This window comes from Euprymna scolopes, chromosome 37 (genome assembly GCF_053919585.1).
Source record: "Euprymna scolopes isolate OS-2025 chromosome 37, ASM5391958v1, whole genome shotgun sequence".
Lineage (NCBI taxonomy): Eukaryota > Metazoa > Mollusca > Cephalopoda > Sepiida > Sepiolidae > Euprymna > Euprymna scolopes.
Genome location: NC_136518.1, coordinates 40,679,495 through 40,701,425, shown reverse-complemented (window position 1 = coordinate 40,701,425; position 21,931 = coordinate 40,679,495).

The window sequence follows — 21,931 nt, the reverse complement described above, 5'->3', positions numbered from 1 at the left end:
CCCTCGCTAGTCTAAAATAAGAGATGTTGCGTGTAGCGTTCTATTTCTATTTTATGCAATGTTTCTATATTAAGGGTAATTTCGATTTTATGCTATACCATTTTATACCAAACGTTTTCGTTATGCGTTTTACATATGAGTTATAAATTGTATGGTCATATTTGTCTCACAGCAAAATTTTATTTCGTTTATGTCTTCCACTCAGAAAATGTCCATGGTTTTACAATCAAATTGTATAACTAGATGTGTTTATTATTTGCACACAAGTATTAAAATATATTACTTTTGTTTTATTACACCTGCTTATGAAGTATCTATAAATTATTACAGCACATTGGCCGATCGTATCTTTACAATATTATCTTTACTTATTAGATATTTAAATAATCTTGCTCCCCGTTAAATGTAAGAGCTTAACTCTTTGTGAATATTTTTTTTCATATTTTATGCAATTTACGATAAAAATCGGAAGTCAAATAATTAAAATGGATGGAAACAAAAATATTATCAAAATTATCTCATAGAATGTGCGACACTGTCAATAAATATTTTTATAAACAACCATGATTTACTTGCACAATGCCGCTTGTCTATTTTGTTTTTATATATTCCTCCTAAAATATACGTGCATATATATATATATATATATATATATATATGTTCTACTTTATTTGTTTCCCATTAAATTATATATATATATATATATATATATATATATATATATATATATATATATATATATATATATATATATATATATATATACAGGGTGACCCAGAAAAACAAACGCTAAATAGAGACCATCTAGAACATATTCTGTAGAATGTAGAGAAAAGGGCATACCCTCTTGTGTTATGATGTGATGTTTTGAATATAATAAACTAGTTATGGCCAAAGTTTCATTTCATTCGGACAAAACACTAAGAAAAGGGGCCTAATTAGAGTCGGGGTCTGTTTTTCGGGGTAACCATATATATATATATATATATATATATATATATATATATATATGTATATATGTATATATATATATATATATATGCATCGTATCTGGCCCGATCTATTTTGAAAAGGGGAGGCAGAAGATTGCCACCATCTTGTCAGCTCTGCTATATTGGTCTGAAATACCCCATATGTAATATGCAGATTTTTGTTTGTATATATGCATCTGTATGTATTATATAGAATATTTCCTCCATTTATTTTCATAAAATCTTCCTCGGGGCTGGGTAGCAGGTAATACTTATCCTTAAGTACGGCATTCAATCCAGTCGTGAAGTCTACGCAGATTCTGATATCGTTTTGGCTTTTTTAAATACACGGTGGGGGCAGCCCGTGTGAAAGGAGTGTTATAAAATAGGGCCTCATATATTTTAGTTCGATCTAATATATTTGAAGAGATTGCAAATTCTGTTATTATTACTAAATGACAAAAATGACCTAGGAGTTTCTGCTTTGTCTAACAGATATTGAAGCTGTGAGATTCTATGAAACCAGCCTTACTAGGGACTGTCGTCAATAGCGGAAATTGTCCATTGGATGTCTGGCAAAAGTGCATTAAGATCAATAAGAGATCTATTCTCTTTTTTTCTTACTTTCCCTACTTGCCCTCCTCTAAACAATCTGTCGCCCTATTCCACAAATCCCAAACCTCAATTATGAAAAGTTTCCAGAAAAAATCCTCGATTAAACTCAGATCTACCAACGTAGATCCCCCCCACTACCATGTTTCTTTCTCCTACATCATGAGATACGTTACAACCTTCCAGGGCTTCAAACTACAGAGACTAAACCAGACCTATTATTCCTAAGCAAAACTGGCATAGGAACGATTAATTCCCTTGATGAGTTCGAGATTAAAGGATACTTAAACTTTACTTTTAAATCTGACCCCAAAGAAGGAAGATCCTAACCTACGATATATGTTCTTCAGGGTTGCACTTGCTCAAACTACCGCGTTCATATTTGCACTCTATCGCCCCCACAACAGTAGAGTTTCATCTTAAAAAGCATACATGAGAAAATTGAACACCTCCTGTCTGCGTACCCCTTAGAAAACATTCCCGTCTGGGGAGATTTCACTGTACACAATGTGGAATGGTTAACCCCCTTAAACAAGACCGATGATGAGGGGAGGTCTGTTACGATTTTGCCATTGCTTATGACCTCACTTAGCTGTTCATGCCCTGAGATATGTTCTTCTTCTGTGCTGTCCCCACTGGGATCTTCCGACCGGTCTGTTTTATCATAAAAGATAAAACCGAAATCTATAAGGTCATCAGGCGTAACTCTCCATTGTACAGTATATGAATACTCTATGGCTGACTGAGATAGCTTCCGTACATCTGTATCAGCGTTCCATGTTTAAAAAAGGATGTGTTCTCTATAGTATCAGATCTGACGGACTGGTTCATTGTAGGTATAGACTGTTTCATACCCTCAAAAAGTTTTAGCAAAAACCTAACAACCAGCCGTGGTTCTCTCTAGAATGTGCCGCTGTCACAGCGCGCAGAAATAACTTTTCCATTGCTTTCAACGTAATAAATGTACTGAGAAAATCTGCTTACAGGACCACCACACACCATTGTAAAAAAGTAATAAAGAATGCGAGAGAGTTGTATACTCAGTCCGGCAAGTCAAAACTAGCTGAGCAGCGGCTTGGTTCCCCTCAGTTTTGGCAAACAGAATTTTGAATAGAAGTGTGGGCTCTAACCCAACAATCATCAATGGACCTGTGGAAATCTCGTCAGCATCAGACAAAGCCAAACTCTTCGCCAAGATCTTTGAAGCTAATCCTACCATTTTATGATCAAGGCAACCCCCCAGTATTACCTCGTGTATCTGAAAACATGCTATGCGACATGCAAATGTATGTACGTGATGTTGCCAAGCTAATCAAAAACCTTGATTCCAGAAAAGCAACTGGCTCTGACGGCATCCCAATTATAGTTCTCAAAAAGCTACAACTAAAACTAGCGCCTATACTTACAAAATTATTTAAGCGTTGTCTTAAGGAGAAATGCTTCCCAACATTTTTGAAAATCTCCTCCGTATGCCCTGCATTTAGAGATTCAGGTGATCGCTCATCTCCCTCTCAGGATAGACCAATAAGTCTCCTGTGCATCATGATTAAGCTGTTGGAATCTGTGATAAATAGATAAGTAGTCAACCATCTCTGCAAAAGAACCTTTTAGTGGCGTGCAGTATGTTTTCCGTTCTGATAGATCTACAGCAGATGTGCTTACAAATATATCTTCTAGAATTAGCGAATCTCTCGCCGAAAGCTTTCGCGCTAGGGCAATTGATCTTGACATATCAATGGCCTTTTGATACGGTATGCCATAAAAGTCTATTCGCAAGATCTCCAGCTATGTTATAGCTGGAAATGTTTTCGTAATTATTAAATCATCTCTCTTTGATAGTTTCATAAATATAGTGGTTGATCGGCAGAAATGAGAAGCTCTCCGTATTAATGCTAGAGTGTCTTCCTATGCCCAACTCTTTTCCTGATCTACATTAATGATCTTCCAAATCACATCCTTACATCATTCGTAGACATTTATGCTGACGCCACTACAATCTTTAGTAGCACATCAAAGACCATAAACGAACAAGTTCTCTCTGATTCTCTCTCCTTTGATCTTGAGCACGTGGTACAATGAGGAAAGAAGTGGCTGGTTACTTTTAATATATCTAACCCCAAACTTCTATCTTTTCATCATGAACGCTCTGGTTCCCATTTGGCATTAATTGCAATCAAAGGCTCTCGTTTTCGGGAGGTTTTATGTTTTGACAAGCTTTTGGGCTTGACATTACTCCCGATCTGAAATGGAGCATATATATCAAATCGATTGTCATGGTCGCTGGAAAAATGGTTGGATTCTTCTACCGCTCCTGTAGATATCTCCCTACTAATCAAATTTTCTACGTAGAGAAAAGCCAGGTACGCCCAATGGTGGAGTACTGTTGCAAACTCTGGGCAGGAGGTGCTAGGAACAGCTTATCCTGCCTTGATAAAATTCAAAATAGACCTCGTAGTTTGATGCTCTTTTCACTTCCCTGCAACCTCTATCCCACAGAAAAGACGTTTGAGGCTGTCTCTGTTTTATCATTATATTATGGCAGGTGTTCATATAAGCTTCAATTTATGGTCCTCTCTCACCAACTTTCACGAAAAAAACCTCATCTAGCCCAAACCACTGTCAATAATTCCTCACACTCTTTATCTGTGCCTAAAGCTAAATATAGATTTCATGAACAAAGCTTATTTCTTAGGACTGCGCAGCTGTGGAACTTTCTTCCGATTGCCTCCTTTCAAGCTGACTACAATCTGGTCACCTTTAAGTGCAACTAAAAAAAAAAGTCTTTATGAACCATCACCCTAAGTAATCCAATTTACAAACTCTCACTACTGATGTCTACAACGTGATTATCACATTTACTAATTAATACACATTAGCCTTTATCCTCGAGTGACATCTGGTCAGGTAAATAAGATAACTCATAGGTCCTCTTTATTTACATTCCAAACCGATGGTATATATATATATATATATATATATTATATATATATATATATATATATATGTTTATATATACATATATATATACATATATATATATATATATATACATATATGTGTGTTGTGTGTATATGTGTGTATATATGTATAAACACACCTATATGTAGATATATATATATATATATATATATATATATATGTATATATATATGTATATAAAATTAAAATATAAATGGTCATAAAAATTCGACATGCATTTTAAACTCCCAGCATTTTATATATGTCAAACATTGTAGCATGCGATCTTCTTAGCCATAGTAATTTATGAGACAAGCCATATACAATATTTAATTAATTAATTAATAAACTGACACACTGAATTTATTTGCTTTGAAGACGATGGCTGTAATGTAATAGCATTTTGTGCTGAATTTTGTAGAAATGCAACACAAAAGATCTTTATAGCGACAAAAGATCAGTTCAAAGCAGATACCGATTTTCTAATAATTATATCAACATAGGACTTAATGTTATTTGGAAAATGTAATTACATATTAATTTTACACTTTAACCTGATGTATAACGTAACTAGTTTAAATGATTGTCTCAGACTGTCTTAAAAAAAAATGAATACACTTGTAACATTTGTAGGGCGCAGTAATCTAGCTACACCTTAAAAACAATAAATATGTGTTTTTTCAGGAAGTATCGTCTGGGAATACGTAATACTAGATTCATGGAAATATATGATGTCTTACTGTGTCAGATGTATACTCAAGTGTCAATGAAAAGAATATACTCTTGCTACAGCTCTGTTCATCACATATGTGTTTTCTAAATTTTTTTTTATTTAAAAAACACATGATTAGATAATAATTCCACATTCGATATCTATGAAACATATTTGGTCCAACAGATTATTCTGCCGCATATACTTTTCAAAATAATAATATTTACACCCCCACATATATATATATATATATATATATATATATATATATGCGCGCGTGTGTACATGGGTTAATGTTTTTGTGTATTATACCTTCAGTATAAGAATGCTTATCCCAGCGAAATCGATACCGATAACTGAAATTACCCAAATATAAGTAACACATTTTTTTTTTCATTTTCGATTAAACAACTTTTTGATTAATGACCCACGAACGCTTAATGGGTAAAACTACAGTAGTGTAGTTCTCTTAGTAACTTACCATGTCAATTCCAATAGTAATTGGCTATATAACTTCTAGACGTAGCTTCTATTCACCTCTGAGGATATATTTTTAAGCATCAGTTCAAGTCATTTAGTGGATACGTTTATTCTCAAGAGCTAATGGACAAACGTATAATAATTTCATGTAAAAGTAAAACAAGTTCATATATCATATAAATATATTTATGACAATTATGCTACACACTGAGTTATATTTTAAAGTGGTATTTCTTTTGGAAATATCTTTAAATTTTGTGTTCTAGTTGGTAGTAAAATTTATATAGGATACTTAACTACTACAGAAAATAAGTCGTATTATCCATTTATTCGAAAGATGTTATAATTTTTATTAATAGATTCTTAATTTAGTGAAAACTTAGCCTATAGGACTGTGTGTTGATGAGCAATTGGAAATGATAAAATCCACAAAGGTATTTAACTGCTTATATGAAAAAGCAAATCGATCACGTACAGAATAAATCTATCCATAAATATAACAATACCTAAGTGAATAAAAATAAATAAGCGAATTAAACTACGTGAGTAATTCAACAACAATAATATGAGATAAAAGTAAATATAAGAAGTAGGCACGTGTTAGAAAAACGCCACCTTATAAATGGACAAGTCTATACAAAATAGAATAAAAACAAGCGAAATAAAAGTTAGATGAATTGTTAGTTGGAAACTGCGATTGCTGAATGAAATCGCTGGAGTGATATAGCAAATTAGTTGCTTGCTATCTTGGTACATGAAATAACACACGCATATAATACACGTTAAGTAATTTCACAAGTATTAAGAATCTTTGAGAAAGAGTAAGACAATATTTGGAATTGACATTATAATATAAAACATTTCAAGTTATGTGAAATTGTTAGTAAATTGTTCAACTCTTTGCTTAACTTCGGTGATCCAGCAGGAACCGGTGTGTCGATGTGATTATGCCGTATTAAGCAACGTTGAGCCTGGCCAGTACTAAATCGGTGACAAATTGTGGAATTCTAGGTGCTGTATGTGCTCTGCGCTTATCTCAGCTTTGTTTCCAGTCGTCCTCGTCATCTCCTTTCCATCGGAGCCAAACAGTGTCGATTCAGGAGAGGTGTTATTAAAGATTGCGCGACCATTGCCTAACAATTATACGCGCAACTGCGCCTATAAGGGTACCCTTTGTCTTTCGAGACAGGACGGAGACATCGATCGATCGGATCAACTCTACTAGAATTATATCATCAATAATATCATTATTACTGATCAAAGTCGATATAAATTAATTGAGTGATGCAACAAAATATCACATTTTGCTGATTATGTACTCTTTCTTTTTAAAGCGCTTATGAAAATATTAGGTAATAACGTAGAATATACAATCAGAAATTTTAATACGGTTTGTTTACATAAGTAAGTTATAAGTACTTGCTTGATAAATGATCAAAACGCGAAATGAGATATATGTTTGACAAATGTTTTTACATATGAGTGACCATTATCAAAGCCCGTAGGCTACTTGAGGATAAGGGATATTGAGTGTACAGTAGTCAATGTGATAATCTCGTAGTAATCGTTAGTCATGAAAATAGCTATTTTCTATGACATTATTATTTACTCACATGGGGTTTTCAGACTAGTCATTAATCGTGATTGTTGACTAGTTACGAAATGTGTTCACCGAACTCTGGATGACAAGTGTTTACATATTTACTCCATGCTTTCATAACTTACAAATCAATTTAAATTATCCAAATTTGATTTTATTATAATATAGCCGATAAGAAGTGTAGGGATATCTTTGAACACTATTGAAATAAAAATTCCCTATGTTTCAAGTAAACTAAAAGGTCTATCTGCCCCACATTTACACCCTTTGTACGTTTCCCAAACAATTGAATATCGTATTCATTGCGACTTTTGTCAATCTGTCGGAGAGATCTGCTAAGCTCGCGACATTTTATTACTATTATATTAGTTAAAATGATGATAATAAAGTTATCACTGAGTATTATTGAAATAAATATAAATACATGTAATCGATTGGTTTTAGTTTTATATTTCGTTATTCGATGAATGTTTCAGAAACCTATTTCTTTTGATCAACTTCCATGTTTTTTTATCATCAGAGAACGAATGGAAATAAATGAGTTCAGTAAAAAAAGTCAATATATAACAAAAGTTAAAACATAAAAAACGGTTTTGATAAATCTTACCTGCTCGCCTCCAGATTTTTTTTACGAATGAATCAACAGAAAGTAAAAGAGAAGAAAACTGCTATCTATTAAGTTACGCCCATTCAAAACGAACTTTAAGCGATAAAAATGGTTTGTCACTAAAGCCTTACATATCGACAATAGTTACATTCAAAGTGAAACATAACAGACCTAAGAACATTTTATCTCACACTTACACCTTAAAAAAACAAGATGATTTTTATGTTAAACAAACGCGTGACAGACAGACGCAATTTTCAAGTAAAGCGTAAGTGAAATAGCCGTGTAACATTTTCTTTACAAATGGACCAACATACACCCCCCAACTAAAAACAATGGTTCTAAAATAAGACGCGTCTGTTAACAGTGTTGATTTCGCACTATAAATATTGTTGTAAACTAAAACGTGACAGACTGAAGGATAAGCAACACCTCTTCTACAGATACAAGATTTCATAAACAATAAGTACACAATTGTAAAAACAAAAATAACTTGCATGAAAGTTAGCCGTAACTAAAATTAATAAGATAAATAGGTTTTATCTGTTTATGTACTGTTATCAGGTGTTTTCGCTTATTCGTTTAATTAATAATTGCGTTAATCAAAGAGACTAAGACGAAAAGAACCGTGTGCAATAAAACGTAAATCATTTTAGTTTTTGTCTACTTTTTAAGCAGCTTGATTAATGTATCGGCAAAAATGGAAACTTTTTTCCTCATATGAGAATCGTAGGTAAAATTTTACTTAAAATACAAATAAAGGTAAAACGAAATATTATATCAAATAACTAGCCAGGGTGCCCGCTGTTGCCAAGGTGTTTGGAGCTGTTCGTTGGGCAAAAAATGTAGTAGTAGGCAGGCAGGCTCTAACCAGTACTGCCACGAAGGAAAAAGAACGTGAAAAAAGGTAGCGTAATGTCTTTGCTGTTGCGTCCATCGGCAAACCGAGAGTAGCAGAGGTTTAAATTAAAGTAAGTCCATCGACAAGATGGGATGACTTTCGAAAAAATCGGGGAAAAAAGAGGCCCCTCCTCGTAGAAAACTGCCTAATTGAGGGCGATAGAATTAATGCTTTTAGCAAATTTTTCGATATTCATCGTCCAAATGAGTGAGTTTCAAAACGATACTAATCTCGTGAAAATACATTGCCTCTGTGGGAAGTTTTACCCAGACATACAACCATACATGCACTTAAACAAACAGGTGAGATTTATATTATAGAAGATAGCACTTGTATAGAATAAGTAATGCAAATTGCGTTTTATAAAGATATTAGAGTTTGGGTGTTTATTGTTTGTAGTGCATTGATTATTTAATTCCATTTAACAAAGAAACAATAATAGGGCTTCTCATTGCATTTATATTCTCAGCAATATAAACGAAAACATCTGCTTTTAAATGATAACCACAGAGAGTTTCATCTAACGGTCTATGTAACGGCCGTCGGCAAACGCGTCCGGACTTTTAAAGATCCAATGAGAAATAGAGCAAACAAAAAGGATATAAAAAAAATTAATAAACTCGTTGGTATTCCAGAACTGGTGTTCTTTCCACAACGGAAATTCTAAACACATCAACCAAATTACAAAATTCAAATACGGTGGGCATCGATATACACGCTTATTAAAAAAAAACAATCAACTAAACATAAAAGATATAAAATTGTTTAATCCAAGGATAAGTATGCAGAAATCGTTTCAAATAATCAATCTAATAAAATATTATCCATATCTTTAATCAATGTCCATCTCTAAAATTTGCAGTTTCTTTTCTCCCTACAAAATCGCGTTTATAATAACAATTTACACTGGGTAAGTTCATCTTAATTCGAGCTACATTTAAAGTTTTTAGCGCAAATGCAAATAAAATTATAATATTTTAATGCACACTGATTTTATAGACATCCTAGGTGCATTAAAATTGATCGGTATATTCTCAGCGTTTTTATTAGTAAAATTATATAAACATAAAAAAAAATTGTGCGCTGATCGATGCACGTTTCGACGATGTTATTCCTTTCGTCCTGTTTTAACACTAATTAACAAAGCTAATATAATAAACGAATATACATAGTTATCTGCAAATTTGACATTCGACAACAAACAGAATTAAATTATGTTGCGTTGAAAAATATCAACCCTTTTTCGCTCACTAATGTTCTTGCCAGATAAAACCAAACATCGATTGCCCTCTATGATGATTCACTAAGGTTGCTGATTCAAAACTTAGTTAAAAACTACTCGACAATAATTTACTAATCAAAAATTATGCACCCGTATTCTTAAAGTAAAACATTAAATTAAATTAAAGCATGATTTAATGTATATATATATATATATATATATATATATATATATATATATATATATATATATATATATATATATATATATATATATATACAGAGAAATTTGGCCGATCCTTTTTCGTAAAGATTTATCATGCAATTGCATATTATTAATGTGCTGCATGTTTTATATATTCATGCTGTCTACAGTTAGCTCGTTTGCTAAATCCGACTATTAGTCATACCGAATCACTTTCCGTGAAGTTGGCGGAGAAAATTAACGATATTATATGAATTCTGTAAAAGGCTATATACAGTAATATTTTATGCAATTGTTCCAAATACTTTTATTTAATTATGAACGAATTAATCATCGCATAAGCAAAATATATGAGATTATATTTCTTTTTTTTTTCATTTTTCTTCCTTTGAAGATTGTAATGATGGGTATGGGGCAGACAAACCAGCTGCCAACATTGCCCCGCTTTTTATTGAAACCAACCGACAGCTCTTTTTAGTATCCTCGCTGTTCCCTTAAGTGCAATTGTCTGGATCTCTTTTGCACTTGGTTCACCAGAAATATTAGTAAGGTAGGACTTCAGGTTCTTCTTCATAAGCCCTGTGGCACCTATGATAACTGGTATGATCGATATCTCCCTAAGATTCCAGTTTATTTTCATATCGTACATGAGACCTTGGTATTTGCTATGTTTTCCTCTTTCAGCTCTGTTCAGGTCGCCATCATTAGGAACACTCACTTCAATCAAGGTTGCAACTCTCTCTGACTTATTCAATATAAATATGTCAGGTTTCACAGCAGCATTTTCAAGGTAGGTGGCTGTAATGCGTGTGACTCATAAAAAGGAAAAACATATATGTACTGGCTGTTCAAAAAGTCAATAAAGGGGTTTGAACTTAAATAGATTCTTTGTTTTTGATATCTTTTGTGATTTTAATACAACCCGACAAACACATCGAGAATTTTTTAAAAAAATACGAAATTCAAACAATCTTTTTTTTATGCAAAATAATGTTTTAAATGTTGCCCATTTTATATTTCGCATGTTTGTGCTCTTGTAAAATCATTATTCATGACAGATTGCAGAATTTCTCGGTTGCGATTTACATCCTTTATTTTGTACCTGATGTTTCCTTTCAAATGATGCATTGTTTGGGGTTTGACGTTTAAAGGTAAAACGCAATCCAGAGTTTCTGCAATCTTTCATGAATAATGTATATGAAAAGCACAAATATGCTAAACTTAAAATAAGCAACATTGTAAAGATACTATTTCTTGTGAATAAAACTATTTACATTTTGCATTAGTCTTTTCTTTCATTTGCCAATGTCTTAGATTGTGTATGAAGTACAGAAAGATATCCTCAAAAATAAATAATCTATTTAAGTCTAATATCTTTCAGTCTCTTTTTGAACACGATGCACACACACACCTACATACACACATACATACATACACACATGTATATATATAAATATATATATATATATATGTGTGTGTGTGTATGTGTGTATGTATGTGGGCGTGTGTATTTGAATACGCATATTTAATTTTAGAGCATTTCAGTTCGGGAAAGTCATTGCTTGATAATTAGAATTTAAACTGAATTCTGATTGGGAGAAAGCTCAGGAGATTAAACTATACTGTAGATTTTATTAAAAATCATGCACTGCCAGATTCATACTGCTGTTACATCAAAAGTAATCAAACGAACCAGTGAAAGATCAGAAGTAGAGCTTTTATAATTCTACTATCTACTATCAAAAAATTACATTGAATTTAATTCATGTAATTACATTTTGTTACAAGTTAAAAACATTATGTTTAATCTAGCAATTAATGATATAGATATAAAGTTTTCCATGATTTTTCAAGAGTGCAACAGCATGTACATTACATAATATAAACCCGAAGTAACTTTTTGATTCAATTAAAATTAAATTTTTATATCTTCTTTGTAAAATTTATAGAAGTGCACTTTTAAGATAAATAAATTTAAAATTGAATCTTGTACCTTTATTTTTAAAGCCTACAGTAAACAGTTTGCTTAAACATTGTCATGCCTTTGATGAACTGCTGTTCTAATGTGTATCTTATCTTTTTGAGATTATATTTTAAAACTTTCCTTCTCTATATTTCAGTTTGCATTTCTCCTCACACCACAACTCATTTTTGCAACCCCCTCTTTGTAATACAGGTCTGAATAGTGAGAAAAATAACGTTTTTAGAATAACTTTTTTAAACTTCTCTCAGAATAGAAGATCATTAAAATTTAATAAGGAACATAAAATGACTGTATATCTGGTTAAGGTCAATTGTAGTCCTCGCCAGCGAAAGACTTTGTTATTGCTATTCTATTATTATTATTATTATTATTATTATTATTATTATTATTATTATTATTATTATTATTATTATTATTATAAATGCTAAAAGCGACAACAGCGGGGGAGCTAAAAAAATGACAAAAAAACAAGAAAGCGTTTCTAACCGAAATTATAATTTGAAATTCATGGTTAAACAACGAATTGTCTTACACATATTCGGATATTTTATGTTTCTGTCTTTGTGTACATTTTTCCGGTCGTCAGCAAAATCAGCGGCGGTGGTTAGCAGAGTGAGGGAAAAATAGAAAAAAAAAGCTTTCTAACTGAAAGTAGTATTTGAATATTGAATTCACGGTTAAACGAGGAATTGTCTTTCACATATTTGGATATTTTATGTTTCTGTTTTTGTGTACATTTTTCTGACCAAAAGCAACATCGACAGAGGAGTTTTAAAAGAAAACGAACAAAGTAAGCTTCTAACTGAAATTCTTCATCTTCTTCTTCTTATTATTATTATTTTCATTTTTGTAATTATTATTATCATTATTATTATCATTATTATCATTATTATTATTATTATTATTATTATTATTATTATGGTTATTATTATTTAAAAAAACAAATTTACTTTATTGGTTATTACTATTACCACTACTATTATTGCTAGTAGTAGTGGTGGTGGTGGTGGTAGTAGTGGTGGTATGTTTTTATTATTACTGTAGTTGTAATGGTAGGTGTTGTCTTTTGCTGTCATTGCTATTGTTGTTTTTGTTGTCAATATTATTGCTACCGATATTTGTGTTGTCATTATCATTGTAGATGTTATTTCTATTGTTGTTGGTGGTGGTAATGGGAATAGTGGTGTTGATGGAGGAAAAAGTCGGGAGGGGATCTTTGACCTTGGTGGGGAACCCTCTCAGAGATAATGTTTCGATAAAACTATCGTTGGTGGTGTAACCTTCAATTCACTAAACCCATTTATGAGAGAATGTCAAATCAAAATATTGAAAATAACGACGTGAATGAGGGTAGAACACCTTGCGATAGTCTCACGTCAGGTAGATGTCCCACTGGTCAACACGGTGTGTTCTGTCGTCATCATACAACTGTTCGAAATTCTGAGGATGTGGCCGGATATAGGGGGAGTGAGAATTGCCAGAGAGGGCCCCAAGACACGAAGGGAGTTAGAACAGGAAATGCAAAAAAACATGGACGGATTAAGAAAGAGGAGTACTGTGGGAATGCTTTATAAGAAGTGGAAGTACCAAATCTGGTGGATATATCCGAAAAATCAAGGAAGAATGGGAATCGAGAGGAGGGGGGAGCTAGAAATGTCGCGAGGTTCGTATCCCAGTTAAAACAAATTAAAAATAACAACCTACTCTCAGTAATAGAAAGAGAAGAGATTGAATGGATGGTTAGGAATGAAATGAATAACGAAAGTAAAATTGATGAAACTAGCTCTGATGAAATAACTGAGGGAGTGGAAGTGCAGAGGGGAAATATAAGCGATGATGGGAGGCGGACAACTGAGGAGTTTTGGAATCCTATGTTTAGGGGATGTAATGGGAAAGAGTTTGAAGGATATAAGGCAGATGAGATCATTGACTCTGGGACAATGGAGCTCGTGAAAGGAGCATATGTATGGAGAAGTGGTGATGAAGTTCGAACGTTGACTTCTGTAGAAAAAGAAGTACTTCAGAAGTAAAGAGACGACATCATGGAGATTCCAAGTGTGAAGAATAGTGATAGTCGCAAGGTGAGAAGCGAGGTAAAAATAGTTCAAGGAGTAATTCACAACATCATAAGAAAGAACATATCGATTACGGAATTTAACAGGCTTCTATATGCAGCGTCATACATTATTGCGAATCGTCTTGGCTTATTACAGAAGAAAAAGGGAAAAATGAAGGATAGAAGGCCACACTGGCAGAGGCGGCTTGAAGAAAGTATTAAACAGTGGCGGAAAGATATTGGTAGAATCGAAGAAATAACAAAATAAGTTAATCTAGGACAGAAAGCTAAGAACGAGCTTGAAAGGAGGTATAGATTGCTGGGAAAGGGAACGATGAACGTTCTAACAATGTTGAAAGAGGAGGTCCACACTGGTGGTATAAAAATTAGGAACTTTGTTGGAAAAAGTGTTGCATTTCGGCAGAACAACCTTTTCCGGAACAATCAGTCTCAGCTGTATAAAAAATTAAATGGTAGTAAACAGACGGGAAATAACAACACTCCAAATGCAAAAGCTGCAAGGAAGTTCTGGAGTGGGATTTGGTCCGTCGAAGGGCCATATAATGAGAAGGCTAGCTGGTTGGGCGAGGTCTGAGAAAGGCTATCAGAAATGCAGATGATGAAGAACGTTGTGATAACCATCGATGGCGTTAAAGTTGGCATACGAAGGATGACAAACTGGAAGGCACCTGGTCCAGATGGAGCGATTGGCTTCTGGTTTAAACAGTTTCCTTCCCTTATCCACCTATACCTGCTGCTTTGCAAAGGGTTGTGGGGTCGGGAGATGCGTCTGATTGGCTTGTAAATGGAAGAGTACCACTTATTAGGAAAGATCCTGCAAAATGAACAGATGCCAATAATTATAGACCAATTACATGTCTGCCATTGATGTGGAAACTTTTGACTGGAATCTTTGCGGATAAAATTTATGAACATCTAGAGAGTAATGGTGTTTTTCCTGACGAACAAAAGGGGTGCCGGAAAAAATCGAGAGGTACTAAAGAGCAAATACTAATTGATAAAGCAATAATGCAGGATGCGAAGAGGAAGAATACAAATCTGAGCGTAGCATGGATCGATTACAGAAAGGCTTATGACATGGTTAAATGGATACGTGAAACACTATTGATGATGAAGGTTGCTGAGAAAGTGGTAGGACTTTTGGAGATAAGTATGGCTCAATGAGAAACGGTGCTGACAGCAAACAGAGAGGAGATGGGGCAGGTTGGCAATTAAACGTGGCATATTTCAAGGAGATTCGTTATCGGCACTTCTTTGTGTAATGATAAGGATGCCACTGAGCATCCTCTTGAAGAGAGAAACACTAGGGTATAATTTTGGATCTGGTGACAGACGCCTCAACCTTCTACTATTTAGGGATGATTTGAAAATGAAAAGGAAGTTGAGATGCTGGTAGAATTTGTGTGGACATACTCAGAAGACATTGGGGTGGAGTTTGGGATTAGTAAATGTCCGCTGCTGGTGATGAAAAGAGAAGTAAAAGGTCTTTCGAATGGAATAGTGCTGCCAAATTTAAAAATCATGAAAGAAACAGAAGATACATGATATGCGTATTTGGGAGTGCTGTAGGATGTAGGCATCATGAACAGAGAAATGTAGGAGAAAGTTAGGAAGATGTATCTTAGAAGAGTAAAACTAATTGCAAAGTCCAAACTGTATGGAAGAAACCTAATGAATGCAGTAAATGCATGGTCAGTCAGTGTTTTGAGATAAAGTGCGGAAATCTTAGAGTGGTTTGACAAGGATTTGCATGTCATGGATATCAAAACAAGAAAAGTTTTAGCAATGTTTAGTATATTTCATTTTCGAAGTACGTAGCAAGGCTGTATCTAAAGAGGAAAGATGGTGGGAGAGGATTGAAAAGTGTAAAAGATTGTGTTAGAACCGAGGAGATGTCGTTGAAGGAGCATGTGGTTAGAAGTGGGGAGTGAATTCTTAAGGTTGTTGCCAATGAAATGGAGGTATGTGAGACCAAGGCTGATTATGTGAAACGTATGGATAGAAAAAGGGCAGAGGAACTGGCCAGGAAGAAAATGCAACCAGGATATATCGGAAGGGGCTGATGAAAGATCATGGCAATGGCTTAGAGCTGGATATCTGGCTAAGAGTACTGAAGCTTTTGTGTGTGCAGCACAAGAGCAGGCATTAGGAACACGATTGTTTCAAAAAGTGATTCTAGGGAAGAAATTGCTGCAGAATGCCGGGTTTGTGGTAAGACCTTAAAGTCAATTGCGCACCTTGAAGCAGGGTGTAGTGGACTGGTCCAGAGAGAGTACCGCAAAAGACATCGTTCGCATGGGAGTCCGGATATATTGGGGGGGGTGTAAGAGGGTTGCGGTTAAGTGTGCTGGAAAATGGTTTGAGGAGGTGCCTCATGAAGTGAGAACAAGTGTGGACGGCAAGTTAGATGTATGGGGGGGACAAAAGTGCCATAACGACCAAGCAATTGGAACATAATCGTCCGGATTGGAGATAAGTATGGTCTAAAACAACTGGCAGATTGTAGAATTCTCAGTACCCTGGGACAGGAATGTGAGAGAGACCGAGAATGAGTAATGGAGCAATTATGCTCCATTGGCCTTGGAGATAAGGCGTAACCACGGGGTTAAACCACAAATAATCCCGGTCGTAGTTGGTACACTAGGAGTAGTATCAAGTTGTCTTGATAGACAATTGAAAAAAAAACTACACATCCCCGATGTTTTAGGCGGCCTTCAAACATCTGCAATTATAGGCACCACGAATATCCTTAGGAAAACCCTTGATCTTTGAAGCTCCTGGTTTGAAGCTTGGATTAAGGAAATACTTCTTGAAATTAATTACATCGCTTTCCAGATAGAGGGTCATAAGCGAAATTAGAATTATTATTATTTAAAGCATTTTGTGTCCTGCTCTTTCACGCGAGAACTAATATATATATATATATATATATATATATATATATATATATATATATATATATATATATATATATATATATCTAGGGAAACATTAAAAACAACAGAGATACCTTGCTTAATGATTCTTTTTTAATTTTTTCGACCTTTCGTAAGATTTATTTAACTTCAAGATAGAAGGTATTTACAAATGTTCCAGGGTTCACACGAGCGCTTTCGATTATTTCTTGAATCATCATCAGATGGAGATAAAATATTAAAAATAGAAGTGAAATATATAGTTACGAATGATAAAAAGAGTCAATGAAAATCGATTAAAATATACATTAACGAGTGATAAAAAACTCGATTAAAAATTAGGATGATAAAGCCAATGTTAGTAAAACCAGTCGTATACTGGTTATGCTAAAAATTTCAGAACATTATTGCTACTTTCAAAATTAATGCTATTTATACATGGGTGCTGTTTTTTATTTATGTATTTTTAATTTTTTACATATATATATATATATATATATATATATATATATATATATATTATGCTGTGGTTGGAAATATAATGTAAAATTCAATTTATATCATAAATAAATTTTACTATGAAATAGGTGTGCGCTCTATGAAATCTTGAAGATTATCCATATCTTAAATAAACACACCTTAAAAAATTCATTATATCTGAAAATATCCTGGGACAAGTAAAAGGACTTCTCTTAATTAAAACTGTGTTGTGTCAAGTGTATGCTACAGTTCAATTACAAAAATGAATATATTATGATACTACCGTAGTATCAGGTGTATTTATCTAACTTATGAAGTATAAACTTAGTCAGCGACTATCAATTTGCCTACATCTAATACGTTATTGGATAGAGATTCATGATATTCATGACATCCAGAACTATGACGTGTACTCATGTAACATACTTTTGATAATAGGCTTTTTGTTAACTATACGACTGTGTCTGTCTTGATTATTACCGGCCTGCACAGCTTCAATAGATACTAAGTTTTATATCTGGAATTGTAATTTTAATACAAGCATGAGGCCTCCGGCGTTTCCAGGTTGAAAGTACGCTTAAATATGATATGATAAGTCATTTAAATTTCCTACTTATAATTATATGGTCAGTTAACTATCAATGGGTCCATATTACGTTATGTAGTCGCGATTTCAAAAGTTTTTAAATAGATGATTTGAGTGCCCTAAGCTCGAATCAAAATCGAAACCAAATTTACAACGTTCACGTAAGCAGGAAAAGAAATGAAAGAAGCCAGGACGGCCCAGTGTTTTTTTATAATTATTTAAATTCATGAAAATACCTTAGATGAAATCTTCTAAAAAATATCTACTGTTTCAACAGCCTGTATGATTACTTAAGTAAGGGATTTTCATCGACATTCACACACACAAAAAGATTAAGTGTAAAATTGTCATTCCAACGAAGGAAAAATGAATATGTCATATTAGTCATGACCCTTTCTCTTATAAATTACTCGAAGAAAATACAGGACGCGGGAATTAGTCATTTTAAACGAGTAAAACGATTATTACATGTTCGTTAACTAAGCACGAGGATTGAATGTATACCTGCATATCACTCCGAGTATGTATGAATGATGTGTATAAACATACGTACAACCTGAAATATTTAAACATTTTGTGGGATCTAAAACTAAGGCGTGCAATAATTTTGTCTGCTGCACACTGATGTATTTGCTGTTGATAACTTAGACTTTCAGTTCAATTACTAGAGTATATTCGTGTATGTAGTTAGAATAAATTGGTAAGCACAAATAACCATAGTTGTATGCCGTCTTATATCATTGGATATAAGGATATCTTTGAACTACTTTAGTCTCTTCTCCTTTTGGCAAAAACTCTTAGCATATCCTGTAATGTATGTTGATTGAGCACACATAATAATTGCCTTAGCTATGAAAATTATAAACACATGTAATTTTTTAGTTGTTCCATACTTAGTTTTCATTGTTTAGATATTTTACATTCTGTCATGTTACTATTACTCACAATGTCTTACATCAGAATATGAATCAAACTTCTATTCGACAGGTCGTCTAAAGTTTCGTGTAAAAGATACGAAATACACGTTATTTTTACACGAATGGTGAATGTCAACAGGATGATACTGATGAGGTTTATTTGTCAGGTTACACTTTAGAATTCGATTGGTATTATTTAACAAGTTATGTGAACTAAATTCCAAATAAAAATCTCTTATTCATATACAATTTAATTCATAATTGCAAAATAGCATTTATCCTAACCACTCTTCCCATCTAAGAATTTAAATATATGTTAGTTAACCCTTTTCACTTCTTTATATTTTTGAAACGTTTTCAAAATAGACATGTGATTTCTAGCATATTGGATATTATACTGAAAAAATCGTCTGCAAAACCACTCTCATTTCTCGTTCTTAAAATTAATATTATATGATTTAAATATATAATCTTATTTTTAATTGGCATTTTCTTTAGGCTGATATGCGCTAGTTTTGTTCAATACAAAATCAAGCTGAGTCTAGTCTGTTGTTATTTATCTATGACTGCATATACAGACATGGATATCATAAATTTACTGAGCTAATTTGAGAAAAACCTGTTTGTATGCACTTTTTTATAAAAGGCATACGTATCATGAAAAGACAGCTGCCGAGCTGAAGCGGGAGATGAAACATGTTCAACAAAATTCATTTTTGTTGTATATTTTAGTTTCAATGGATATCATTGGTGAATTTAACGAAAGAGTAATTTTATTGCAATATATATTTATAAGCATAAATTATCGAAAAATGTAGACAATCGTCTTATGTAGACAAGTGTTTTATTCTACTAAGTAAGTAATGCAAAATCTGAAGTTTGATACAACGGTCATAAATTCATAATAATATTAATAAACAAGTAATCAGTAGGGCTACGGCAACATCATAGTCTTTTCATTGTTTGATTTTCGAGTATACATCCGACACAGTTAGACACAAGTAATCAACCGAGAATCACATCACTCACAATAAAACATATAAGATATCAATGGATGTATATCTGAAAACCAAACAAGATGTTGTCATAGCCCTAGTCATCAGCATATGATTATGTGATAAAACAATTTCAAATTGCCACTATTAGATATTTATTGATTAAAACGTTGTTATCCGAAGTAACATATATTTTTAATTTCCAAAAGAATAGATGTTTTAATAAACAGGTACTTAAGTTAGCAAGTCTTACACAGGGGACTCACAAAAGAAATCAGCGAGAATATAAAATATATCAAGAATCCCTTTCACTTTATGAAACATATCTTGGTGGCGGCTGTAAGAATTTACATATTTGCAAGAGAATAATTTAAAACAGTCATACTGACATCAACATAAACATGTGAGCAATATACACCTACACACATGTAATGGACGGATATGGTATAATAGTATTACCGGCAATATTAATCCACTTACCAAATATTCCATATTTTTCGTAAAGTATCGCTGACCTCAATCGATAAAATTCGCAAATGAGTTAATCATTCAATTTTATATCATAATCGCGAGAAAATTACATCTCGAGAAACACCCATTACTTATTAATTTAACGATGTACTGAAATCAGCGCTATATATATATATATATATATATATATATATATATATATATATATATACATCGTATTCGGTCTCTCAATTAACTGAATATATATATATATATATATATATATATATATATATATATATATATATATACTAGCAAAAGTACCCGGGTTCAAAAACAGCCAACAGAAAATGGATTTTGATTTATAAAAGTAAAATACGTTATGAAAAGAAAGGGTTGTAAAGAGATAGCTTCGAATTTGGTGGGGGGGTATAAAAACCCTAGCAAAATATGATGAAAGTAAAAGTAAAATAGATACACCCCATAATTTATTATACCATACAAGTTCACACTGAAACACTTATAACAATATTCTGTGGATTTATATTAAAACACCTTGTTAAACTTTGTGGCATATTTCTATTCTATGCCGGGCAAGCGCGATCGAACACACCATAATTTAATTATACCATATTTCTTCAAACTGAAACATAATTATCAAAGTATACTTACGCAGAGAGATATGAAAAGTCTTTATTAAAGTGTGTGCCTATTTCCATTCTATGGAGGCACGGCGCGAACGAAGACCACACAATTCAATTATACCATCCCTATTTAAATTAAATCATACTTATCAAAGTATTATTATGTACATCTATATAAAAAAAACAAACTTGTAAACTTTTTTTAGTAATTTTAAAAAATTTTATTTCCATACTTTGTGGGCCAGGCACGTACGCAACCCGCACAATTTTAATGAATCATCATTATGCCAGATCAAACATACTCATTCCTGTGTCTGGACACATCTATCATTATATGTGATCAGTTTTTCTATAATAGTCAACCATATAGGAGCCTGTTCGTGACCAGACACACATACAGACATTCAGCTTATATATATATATATATATATATATATATATATATATATATATAGTCATCCACCTATAGTACTGTTTCGCTGTTTCACAGTTCATCAGTGCGGCTAGATAGGCAACTGCTTCAGGTCAGAATCGAAACCCGACAGGCAAAATGACAGTCAAGGCAGGCTTCTCACAAATACGTTATACTGCTACTGCAATGAGTAAATGATGTATT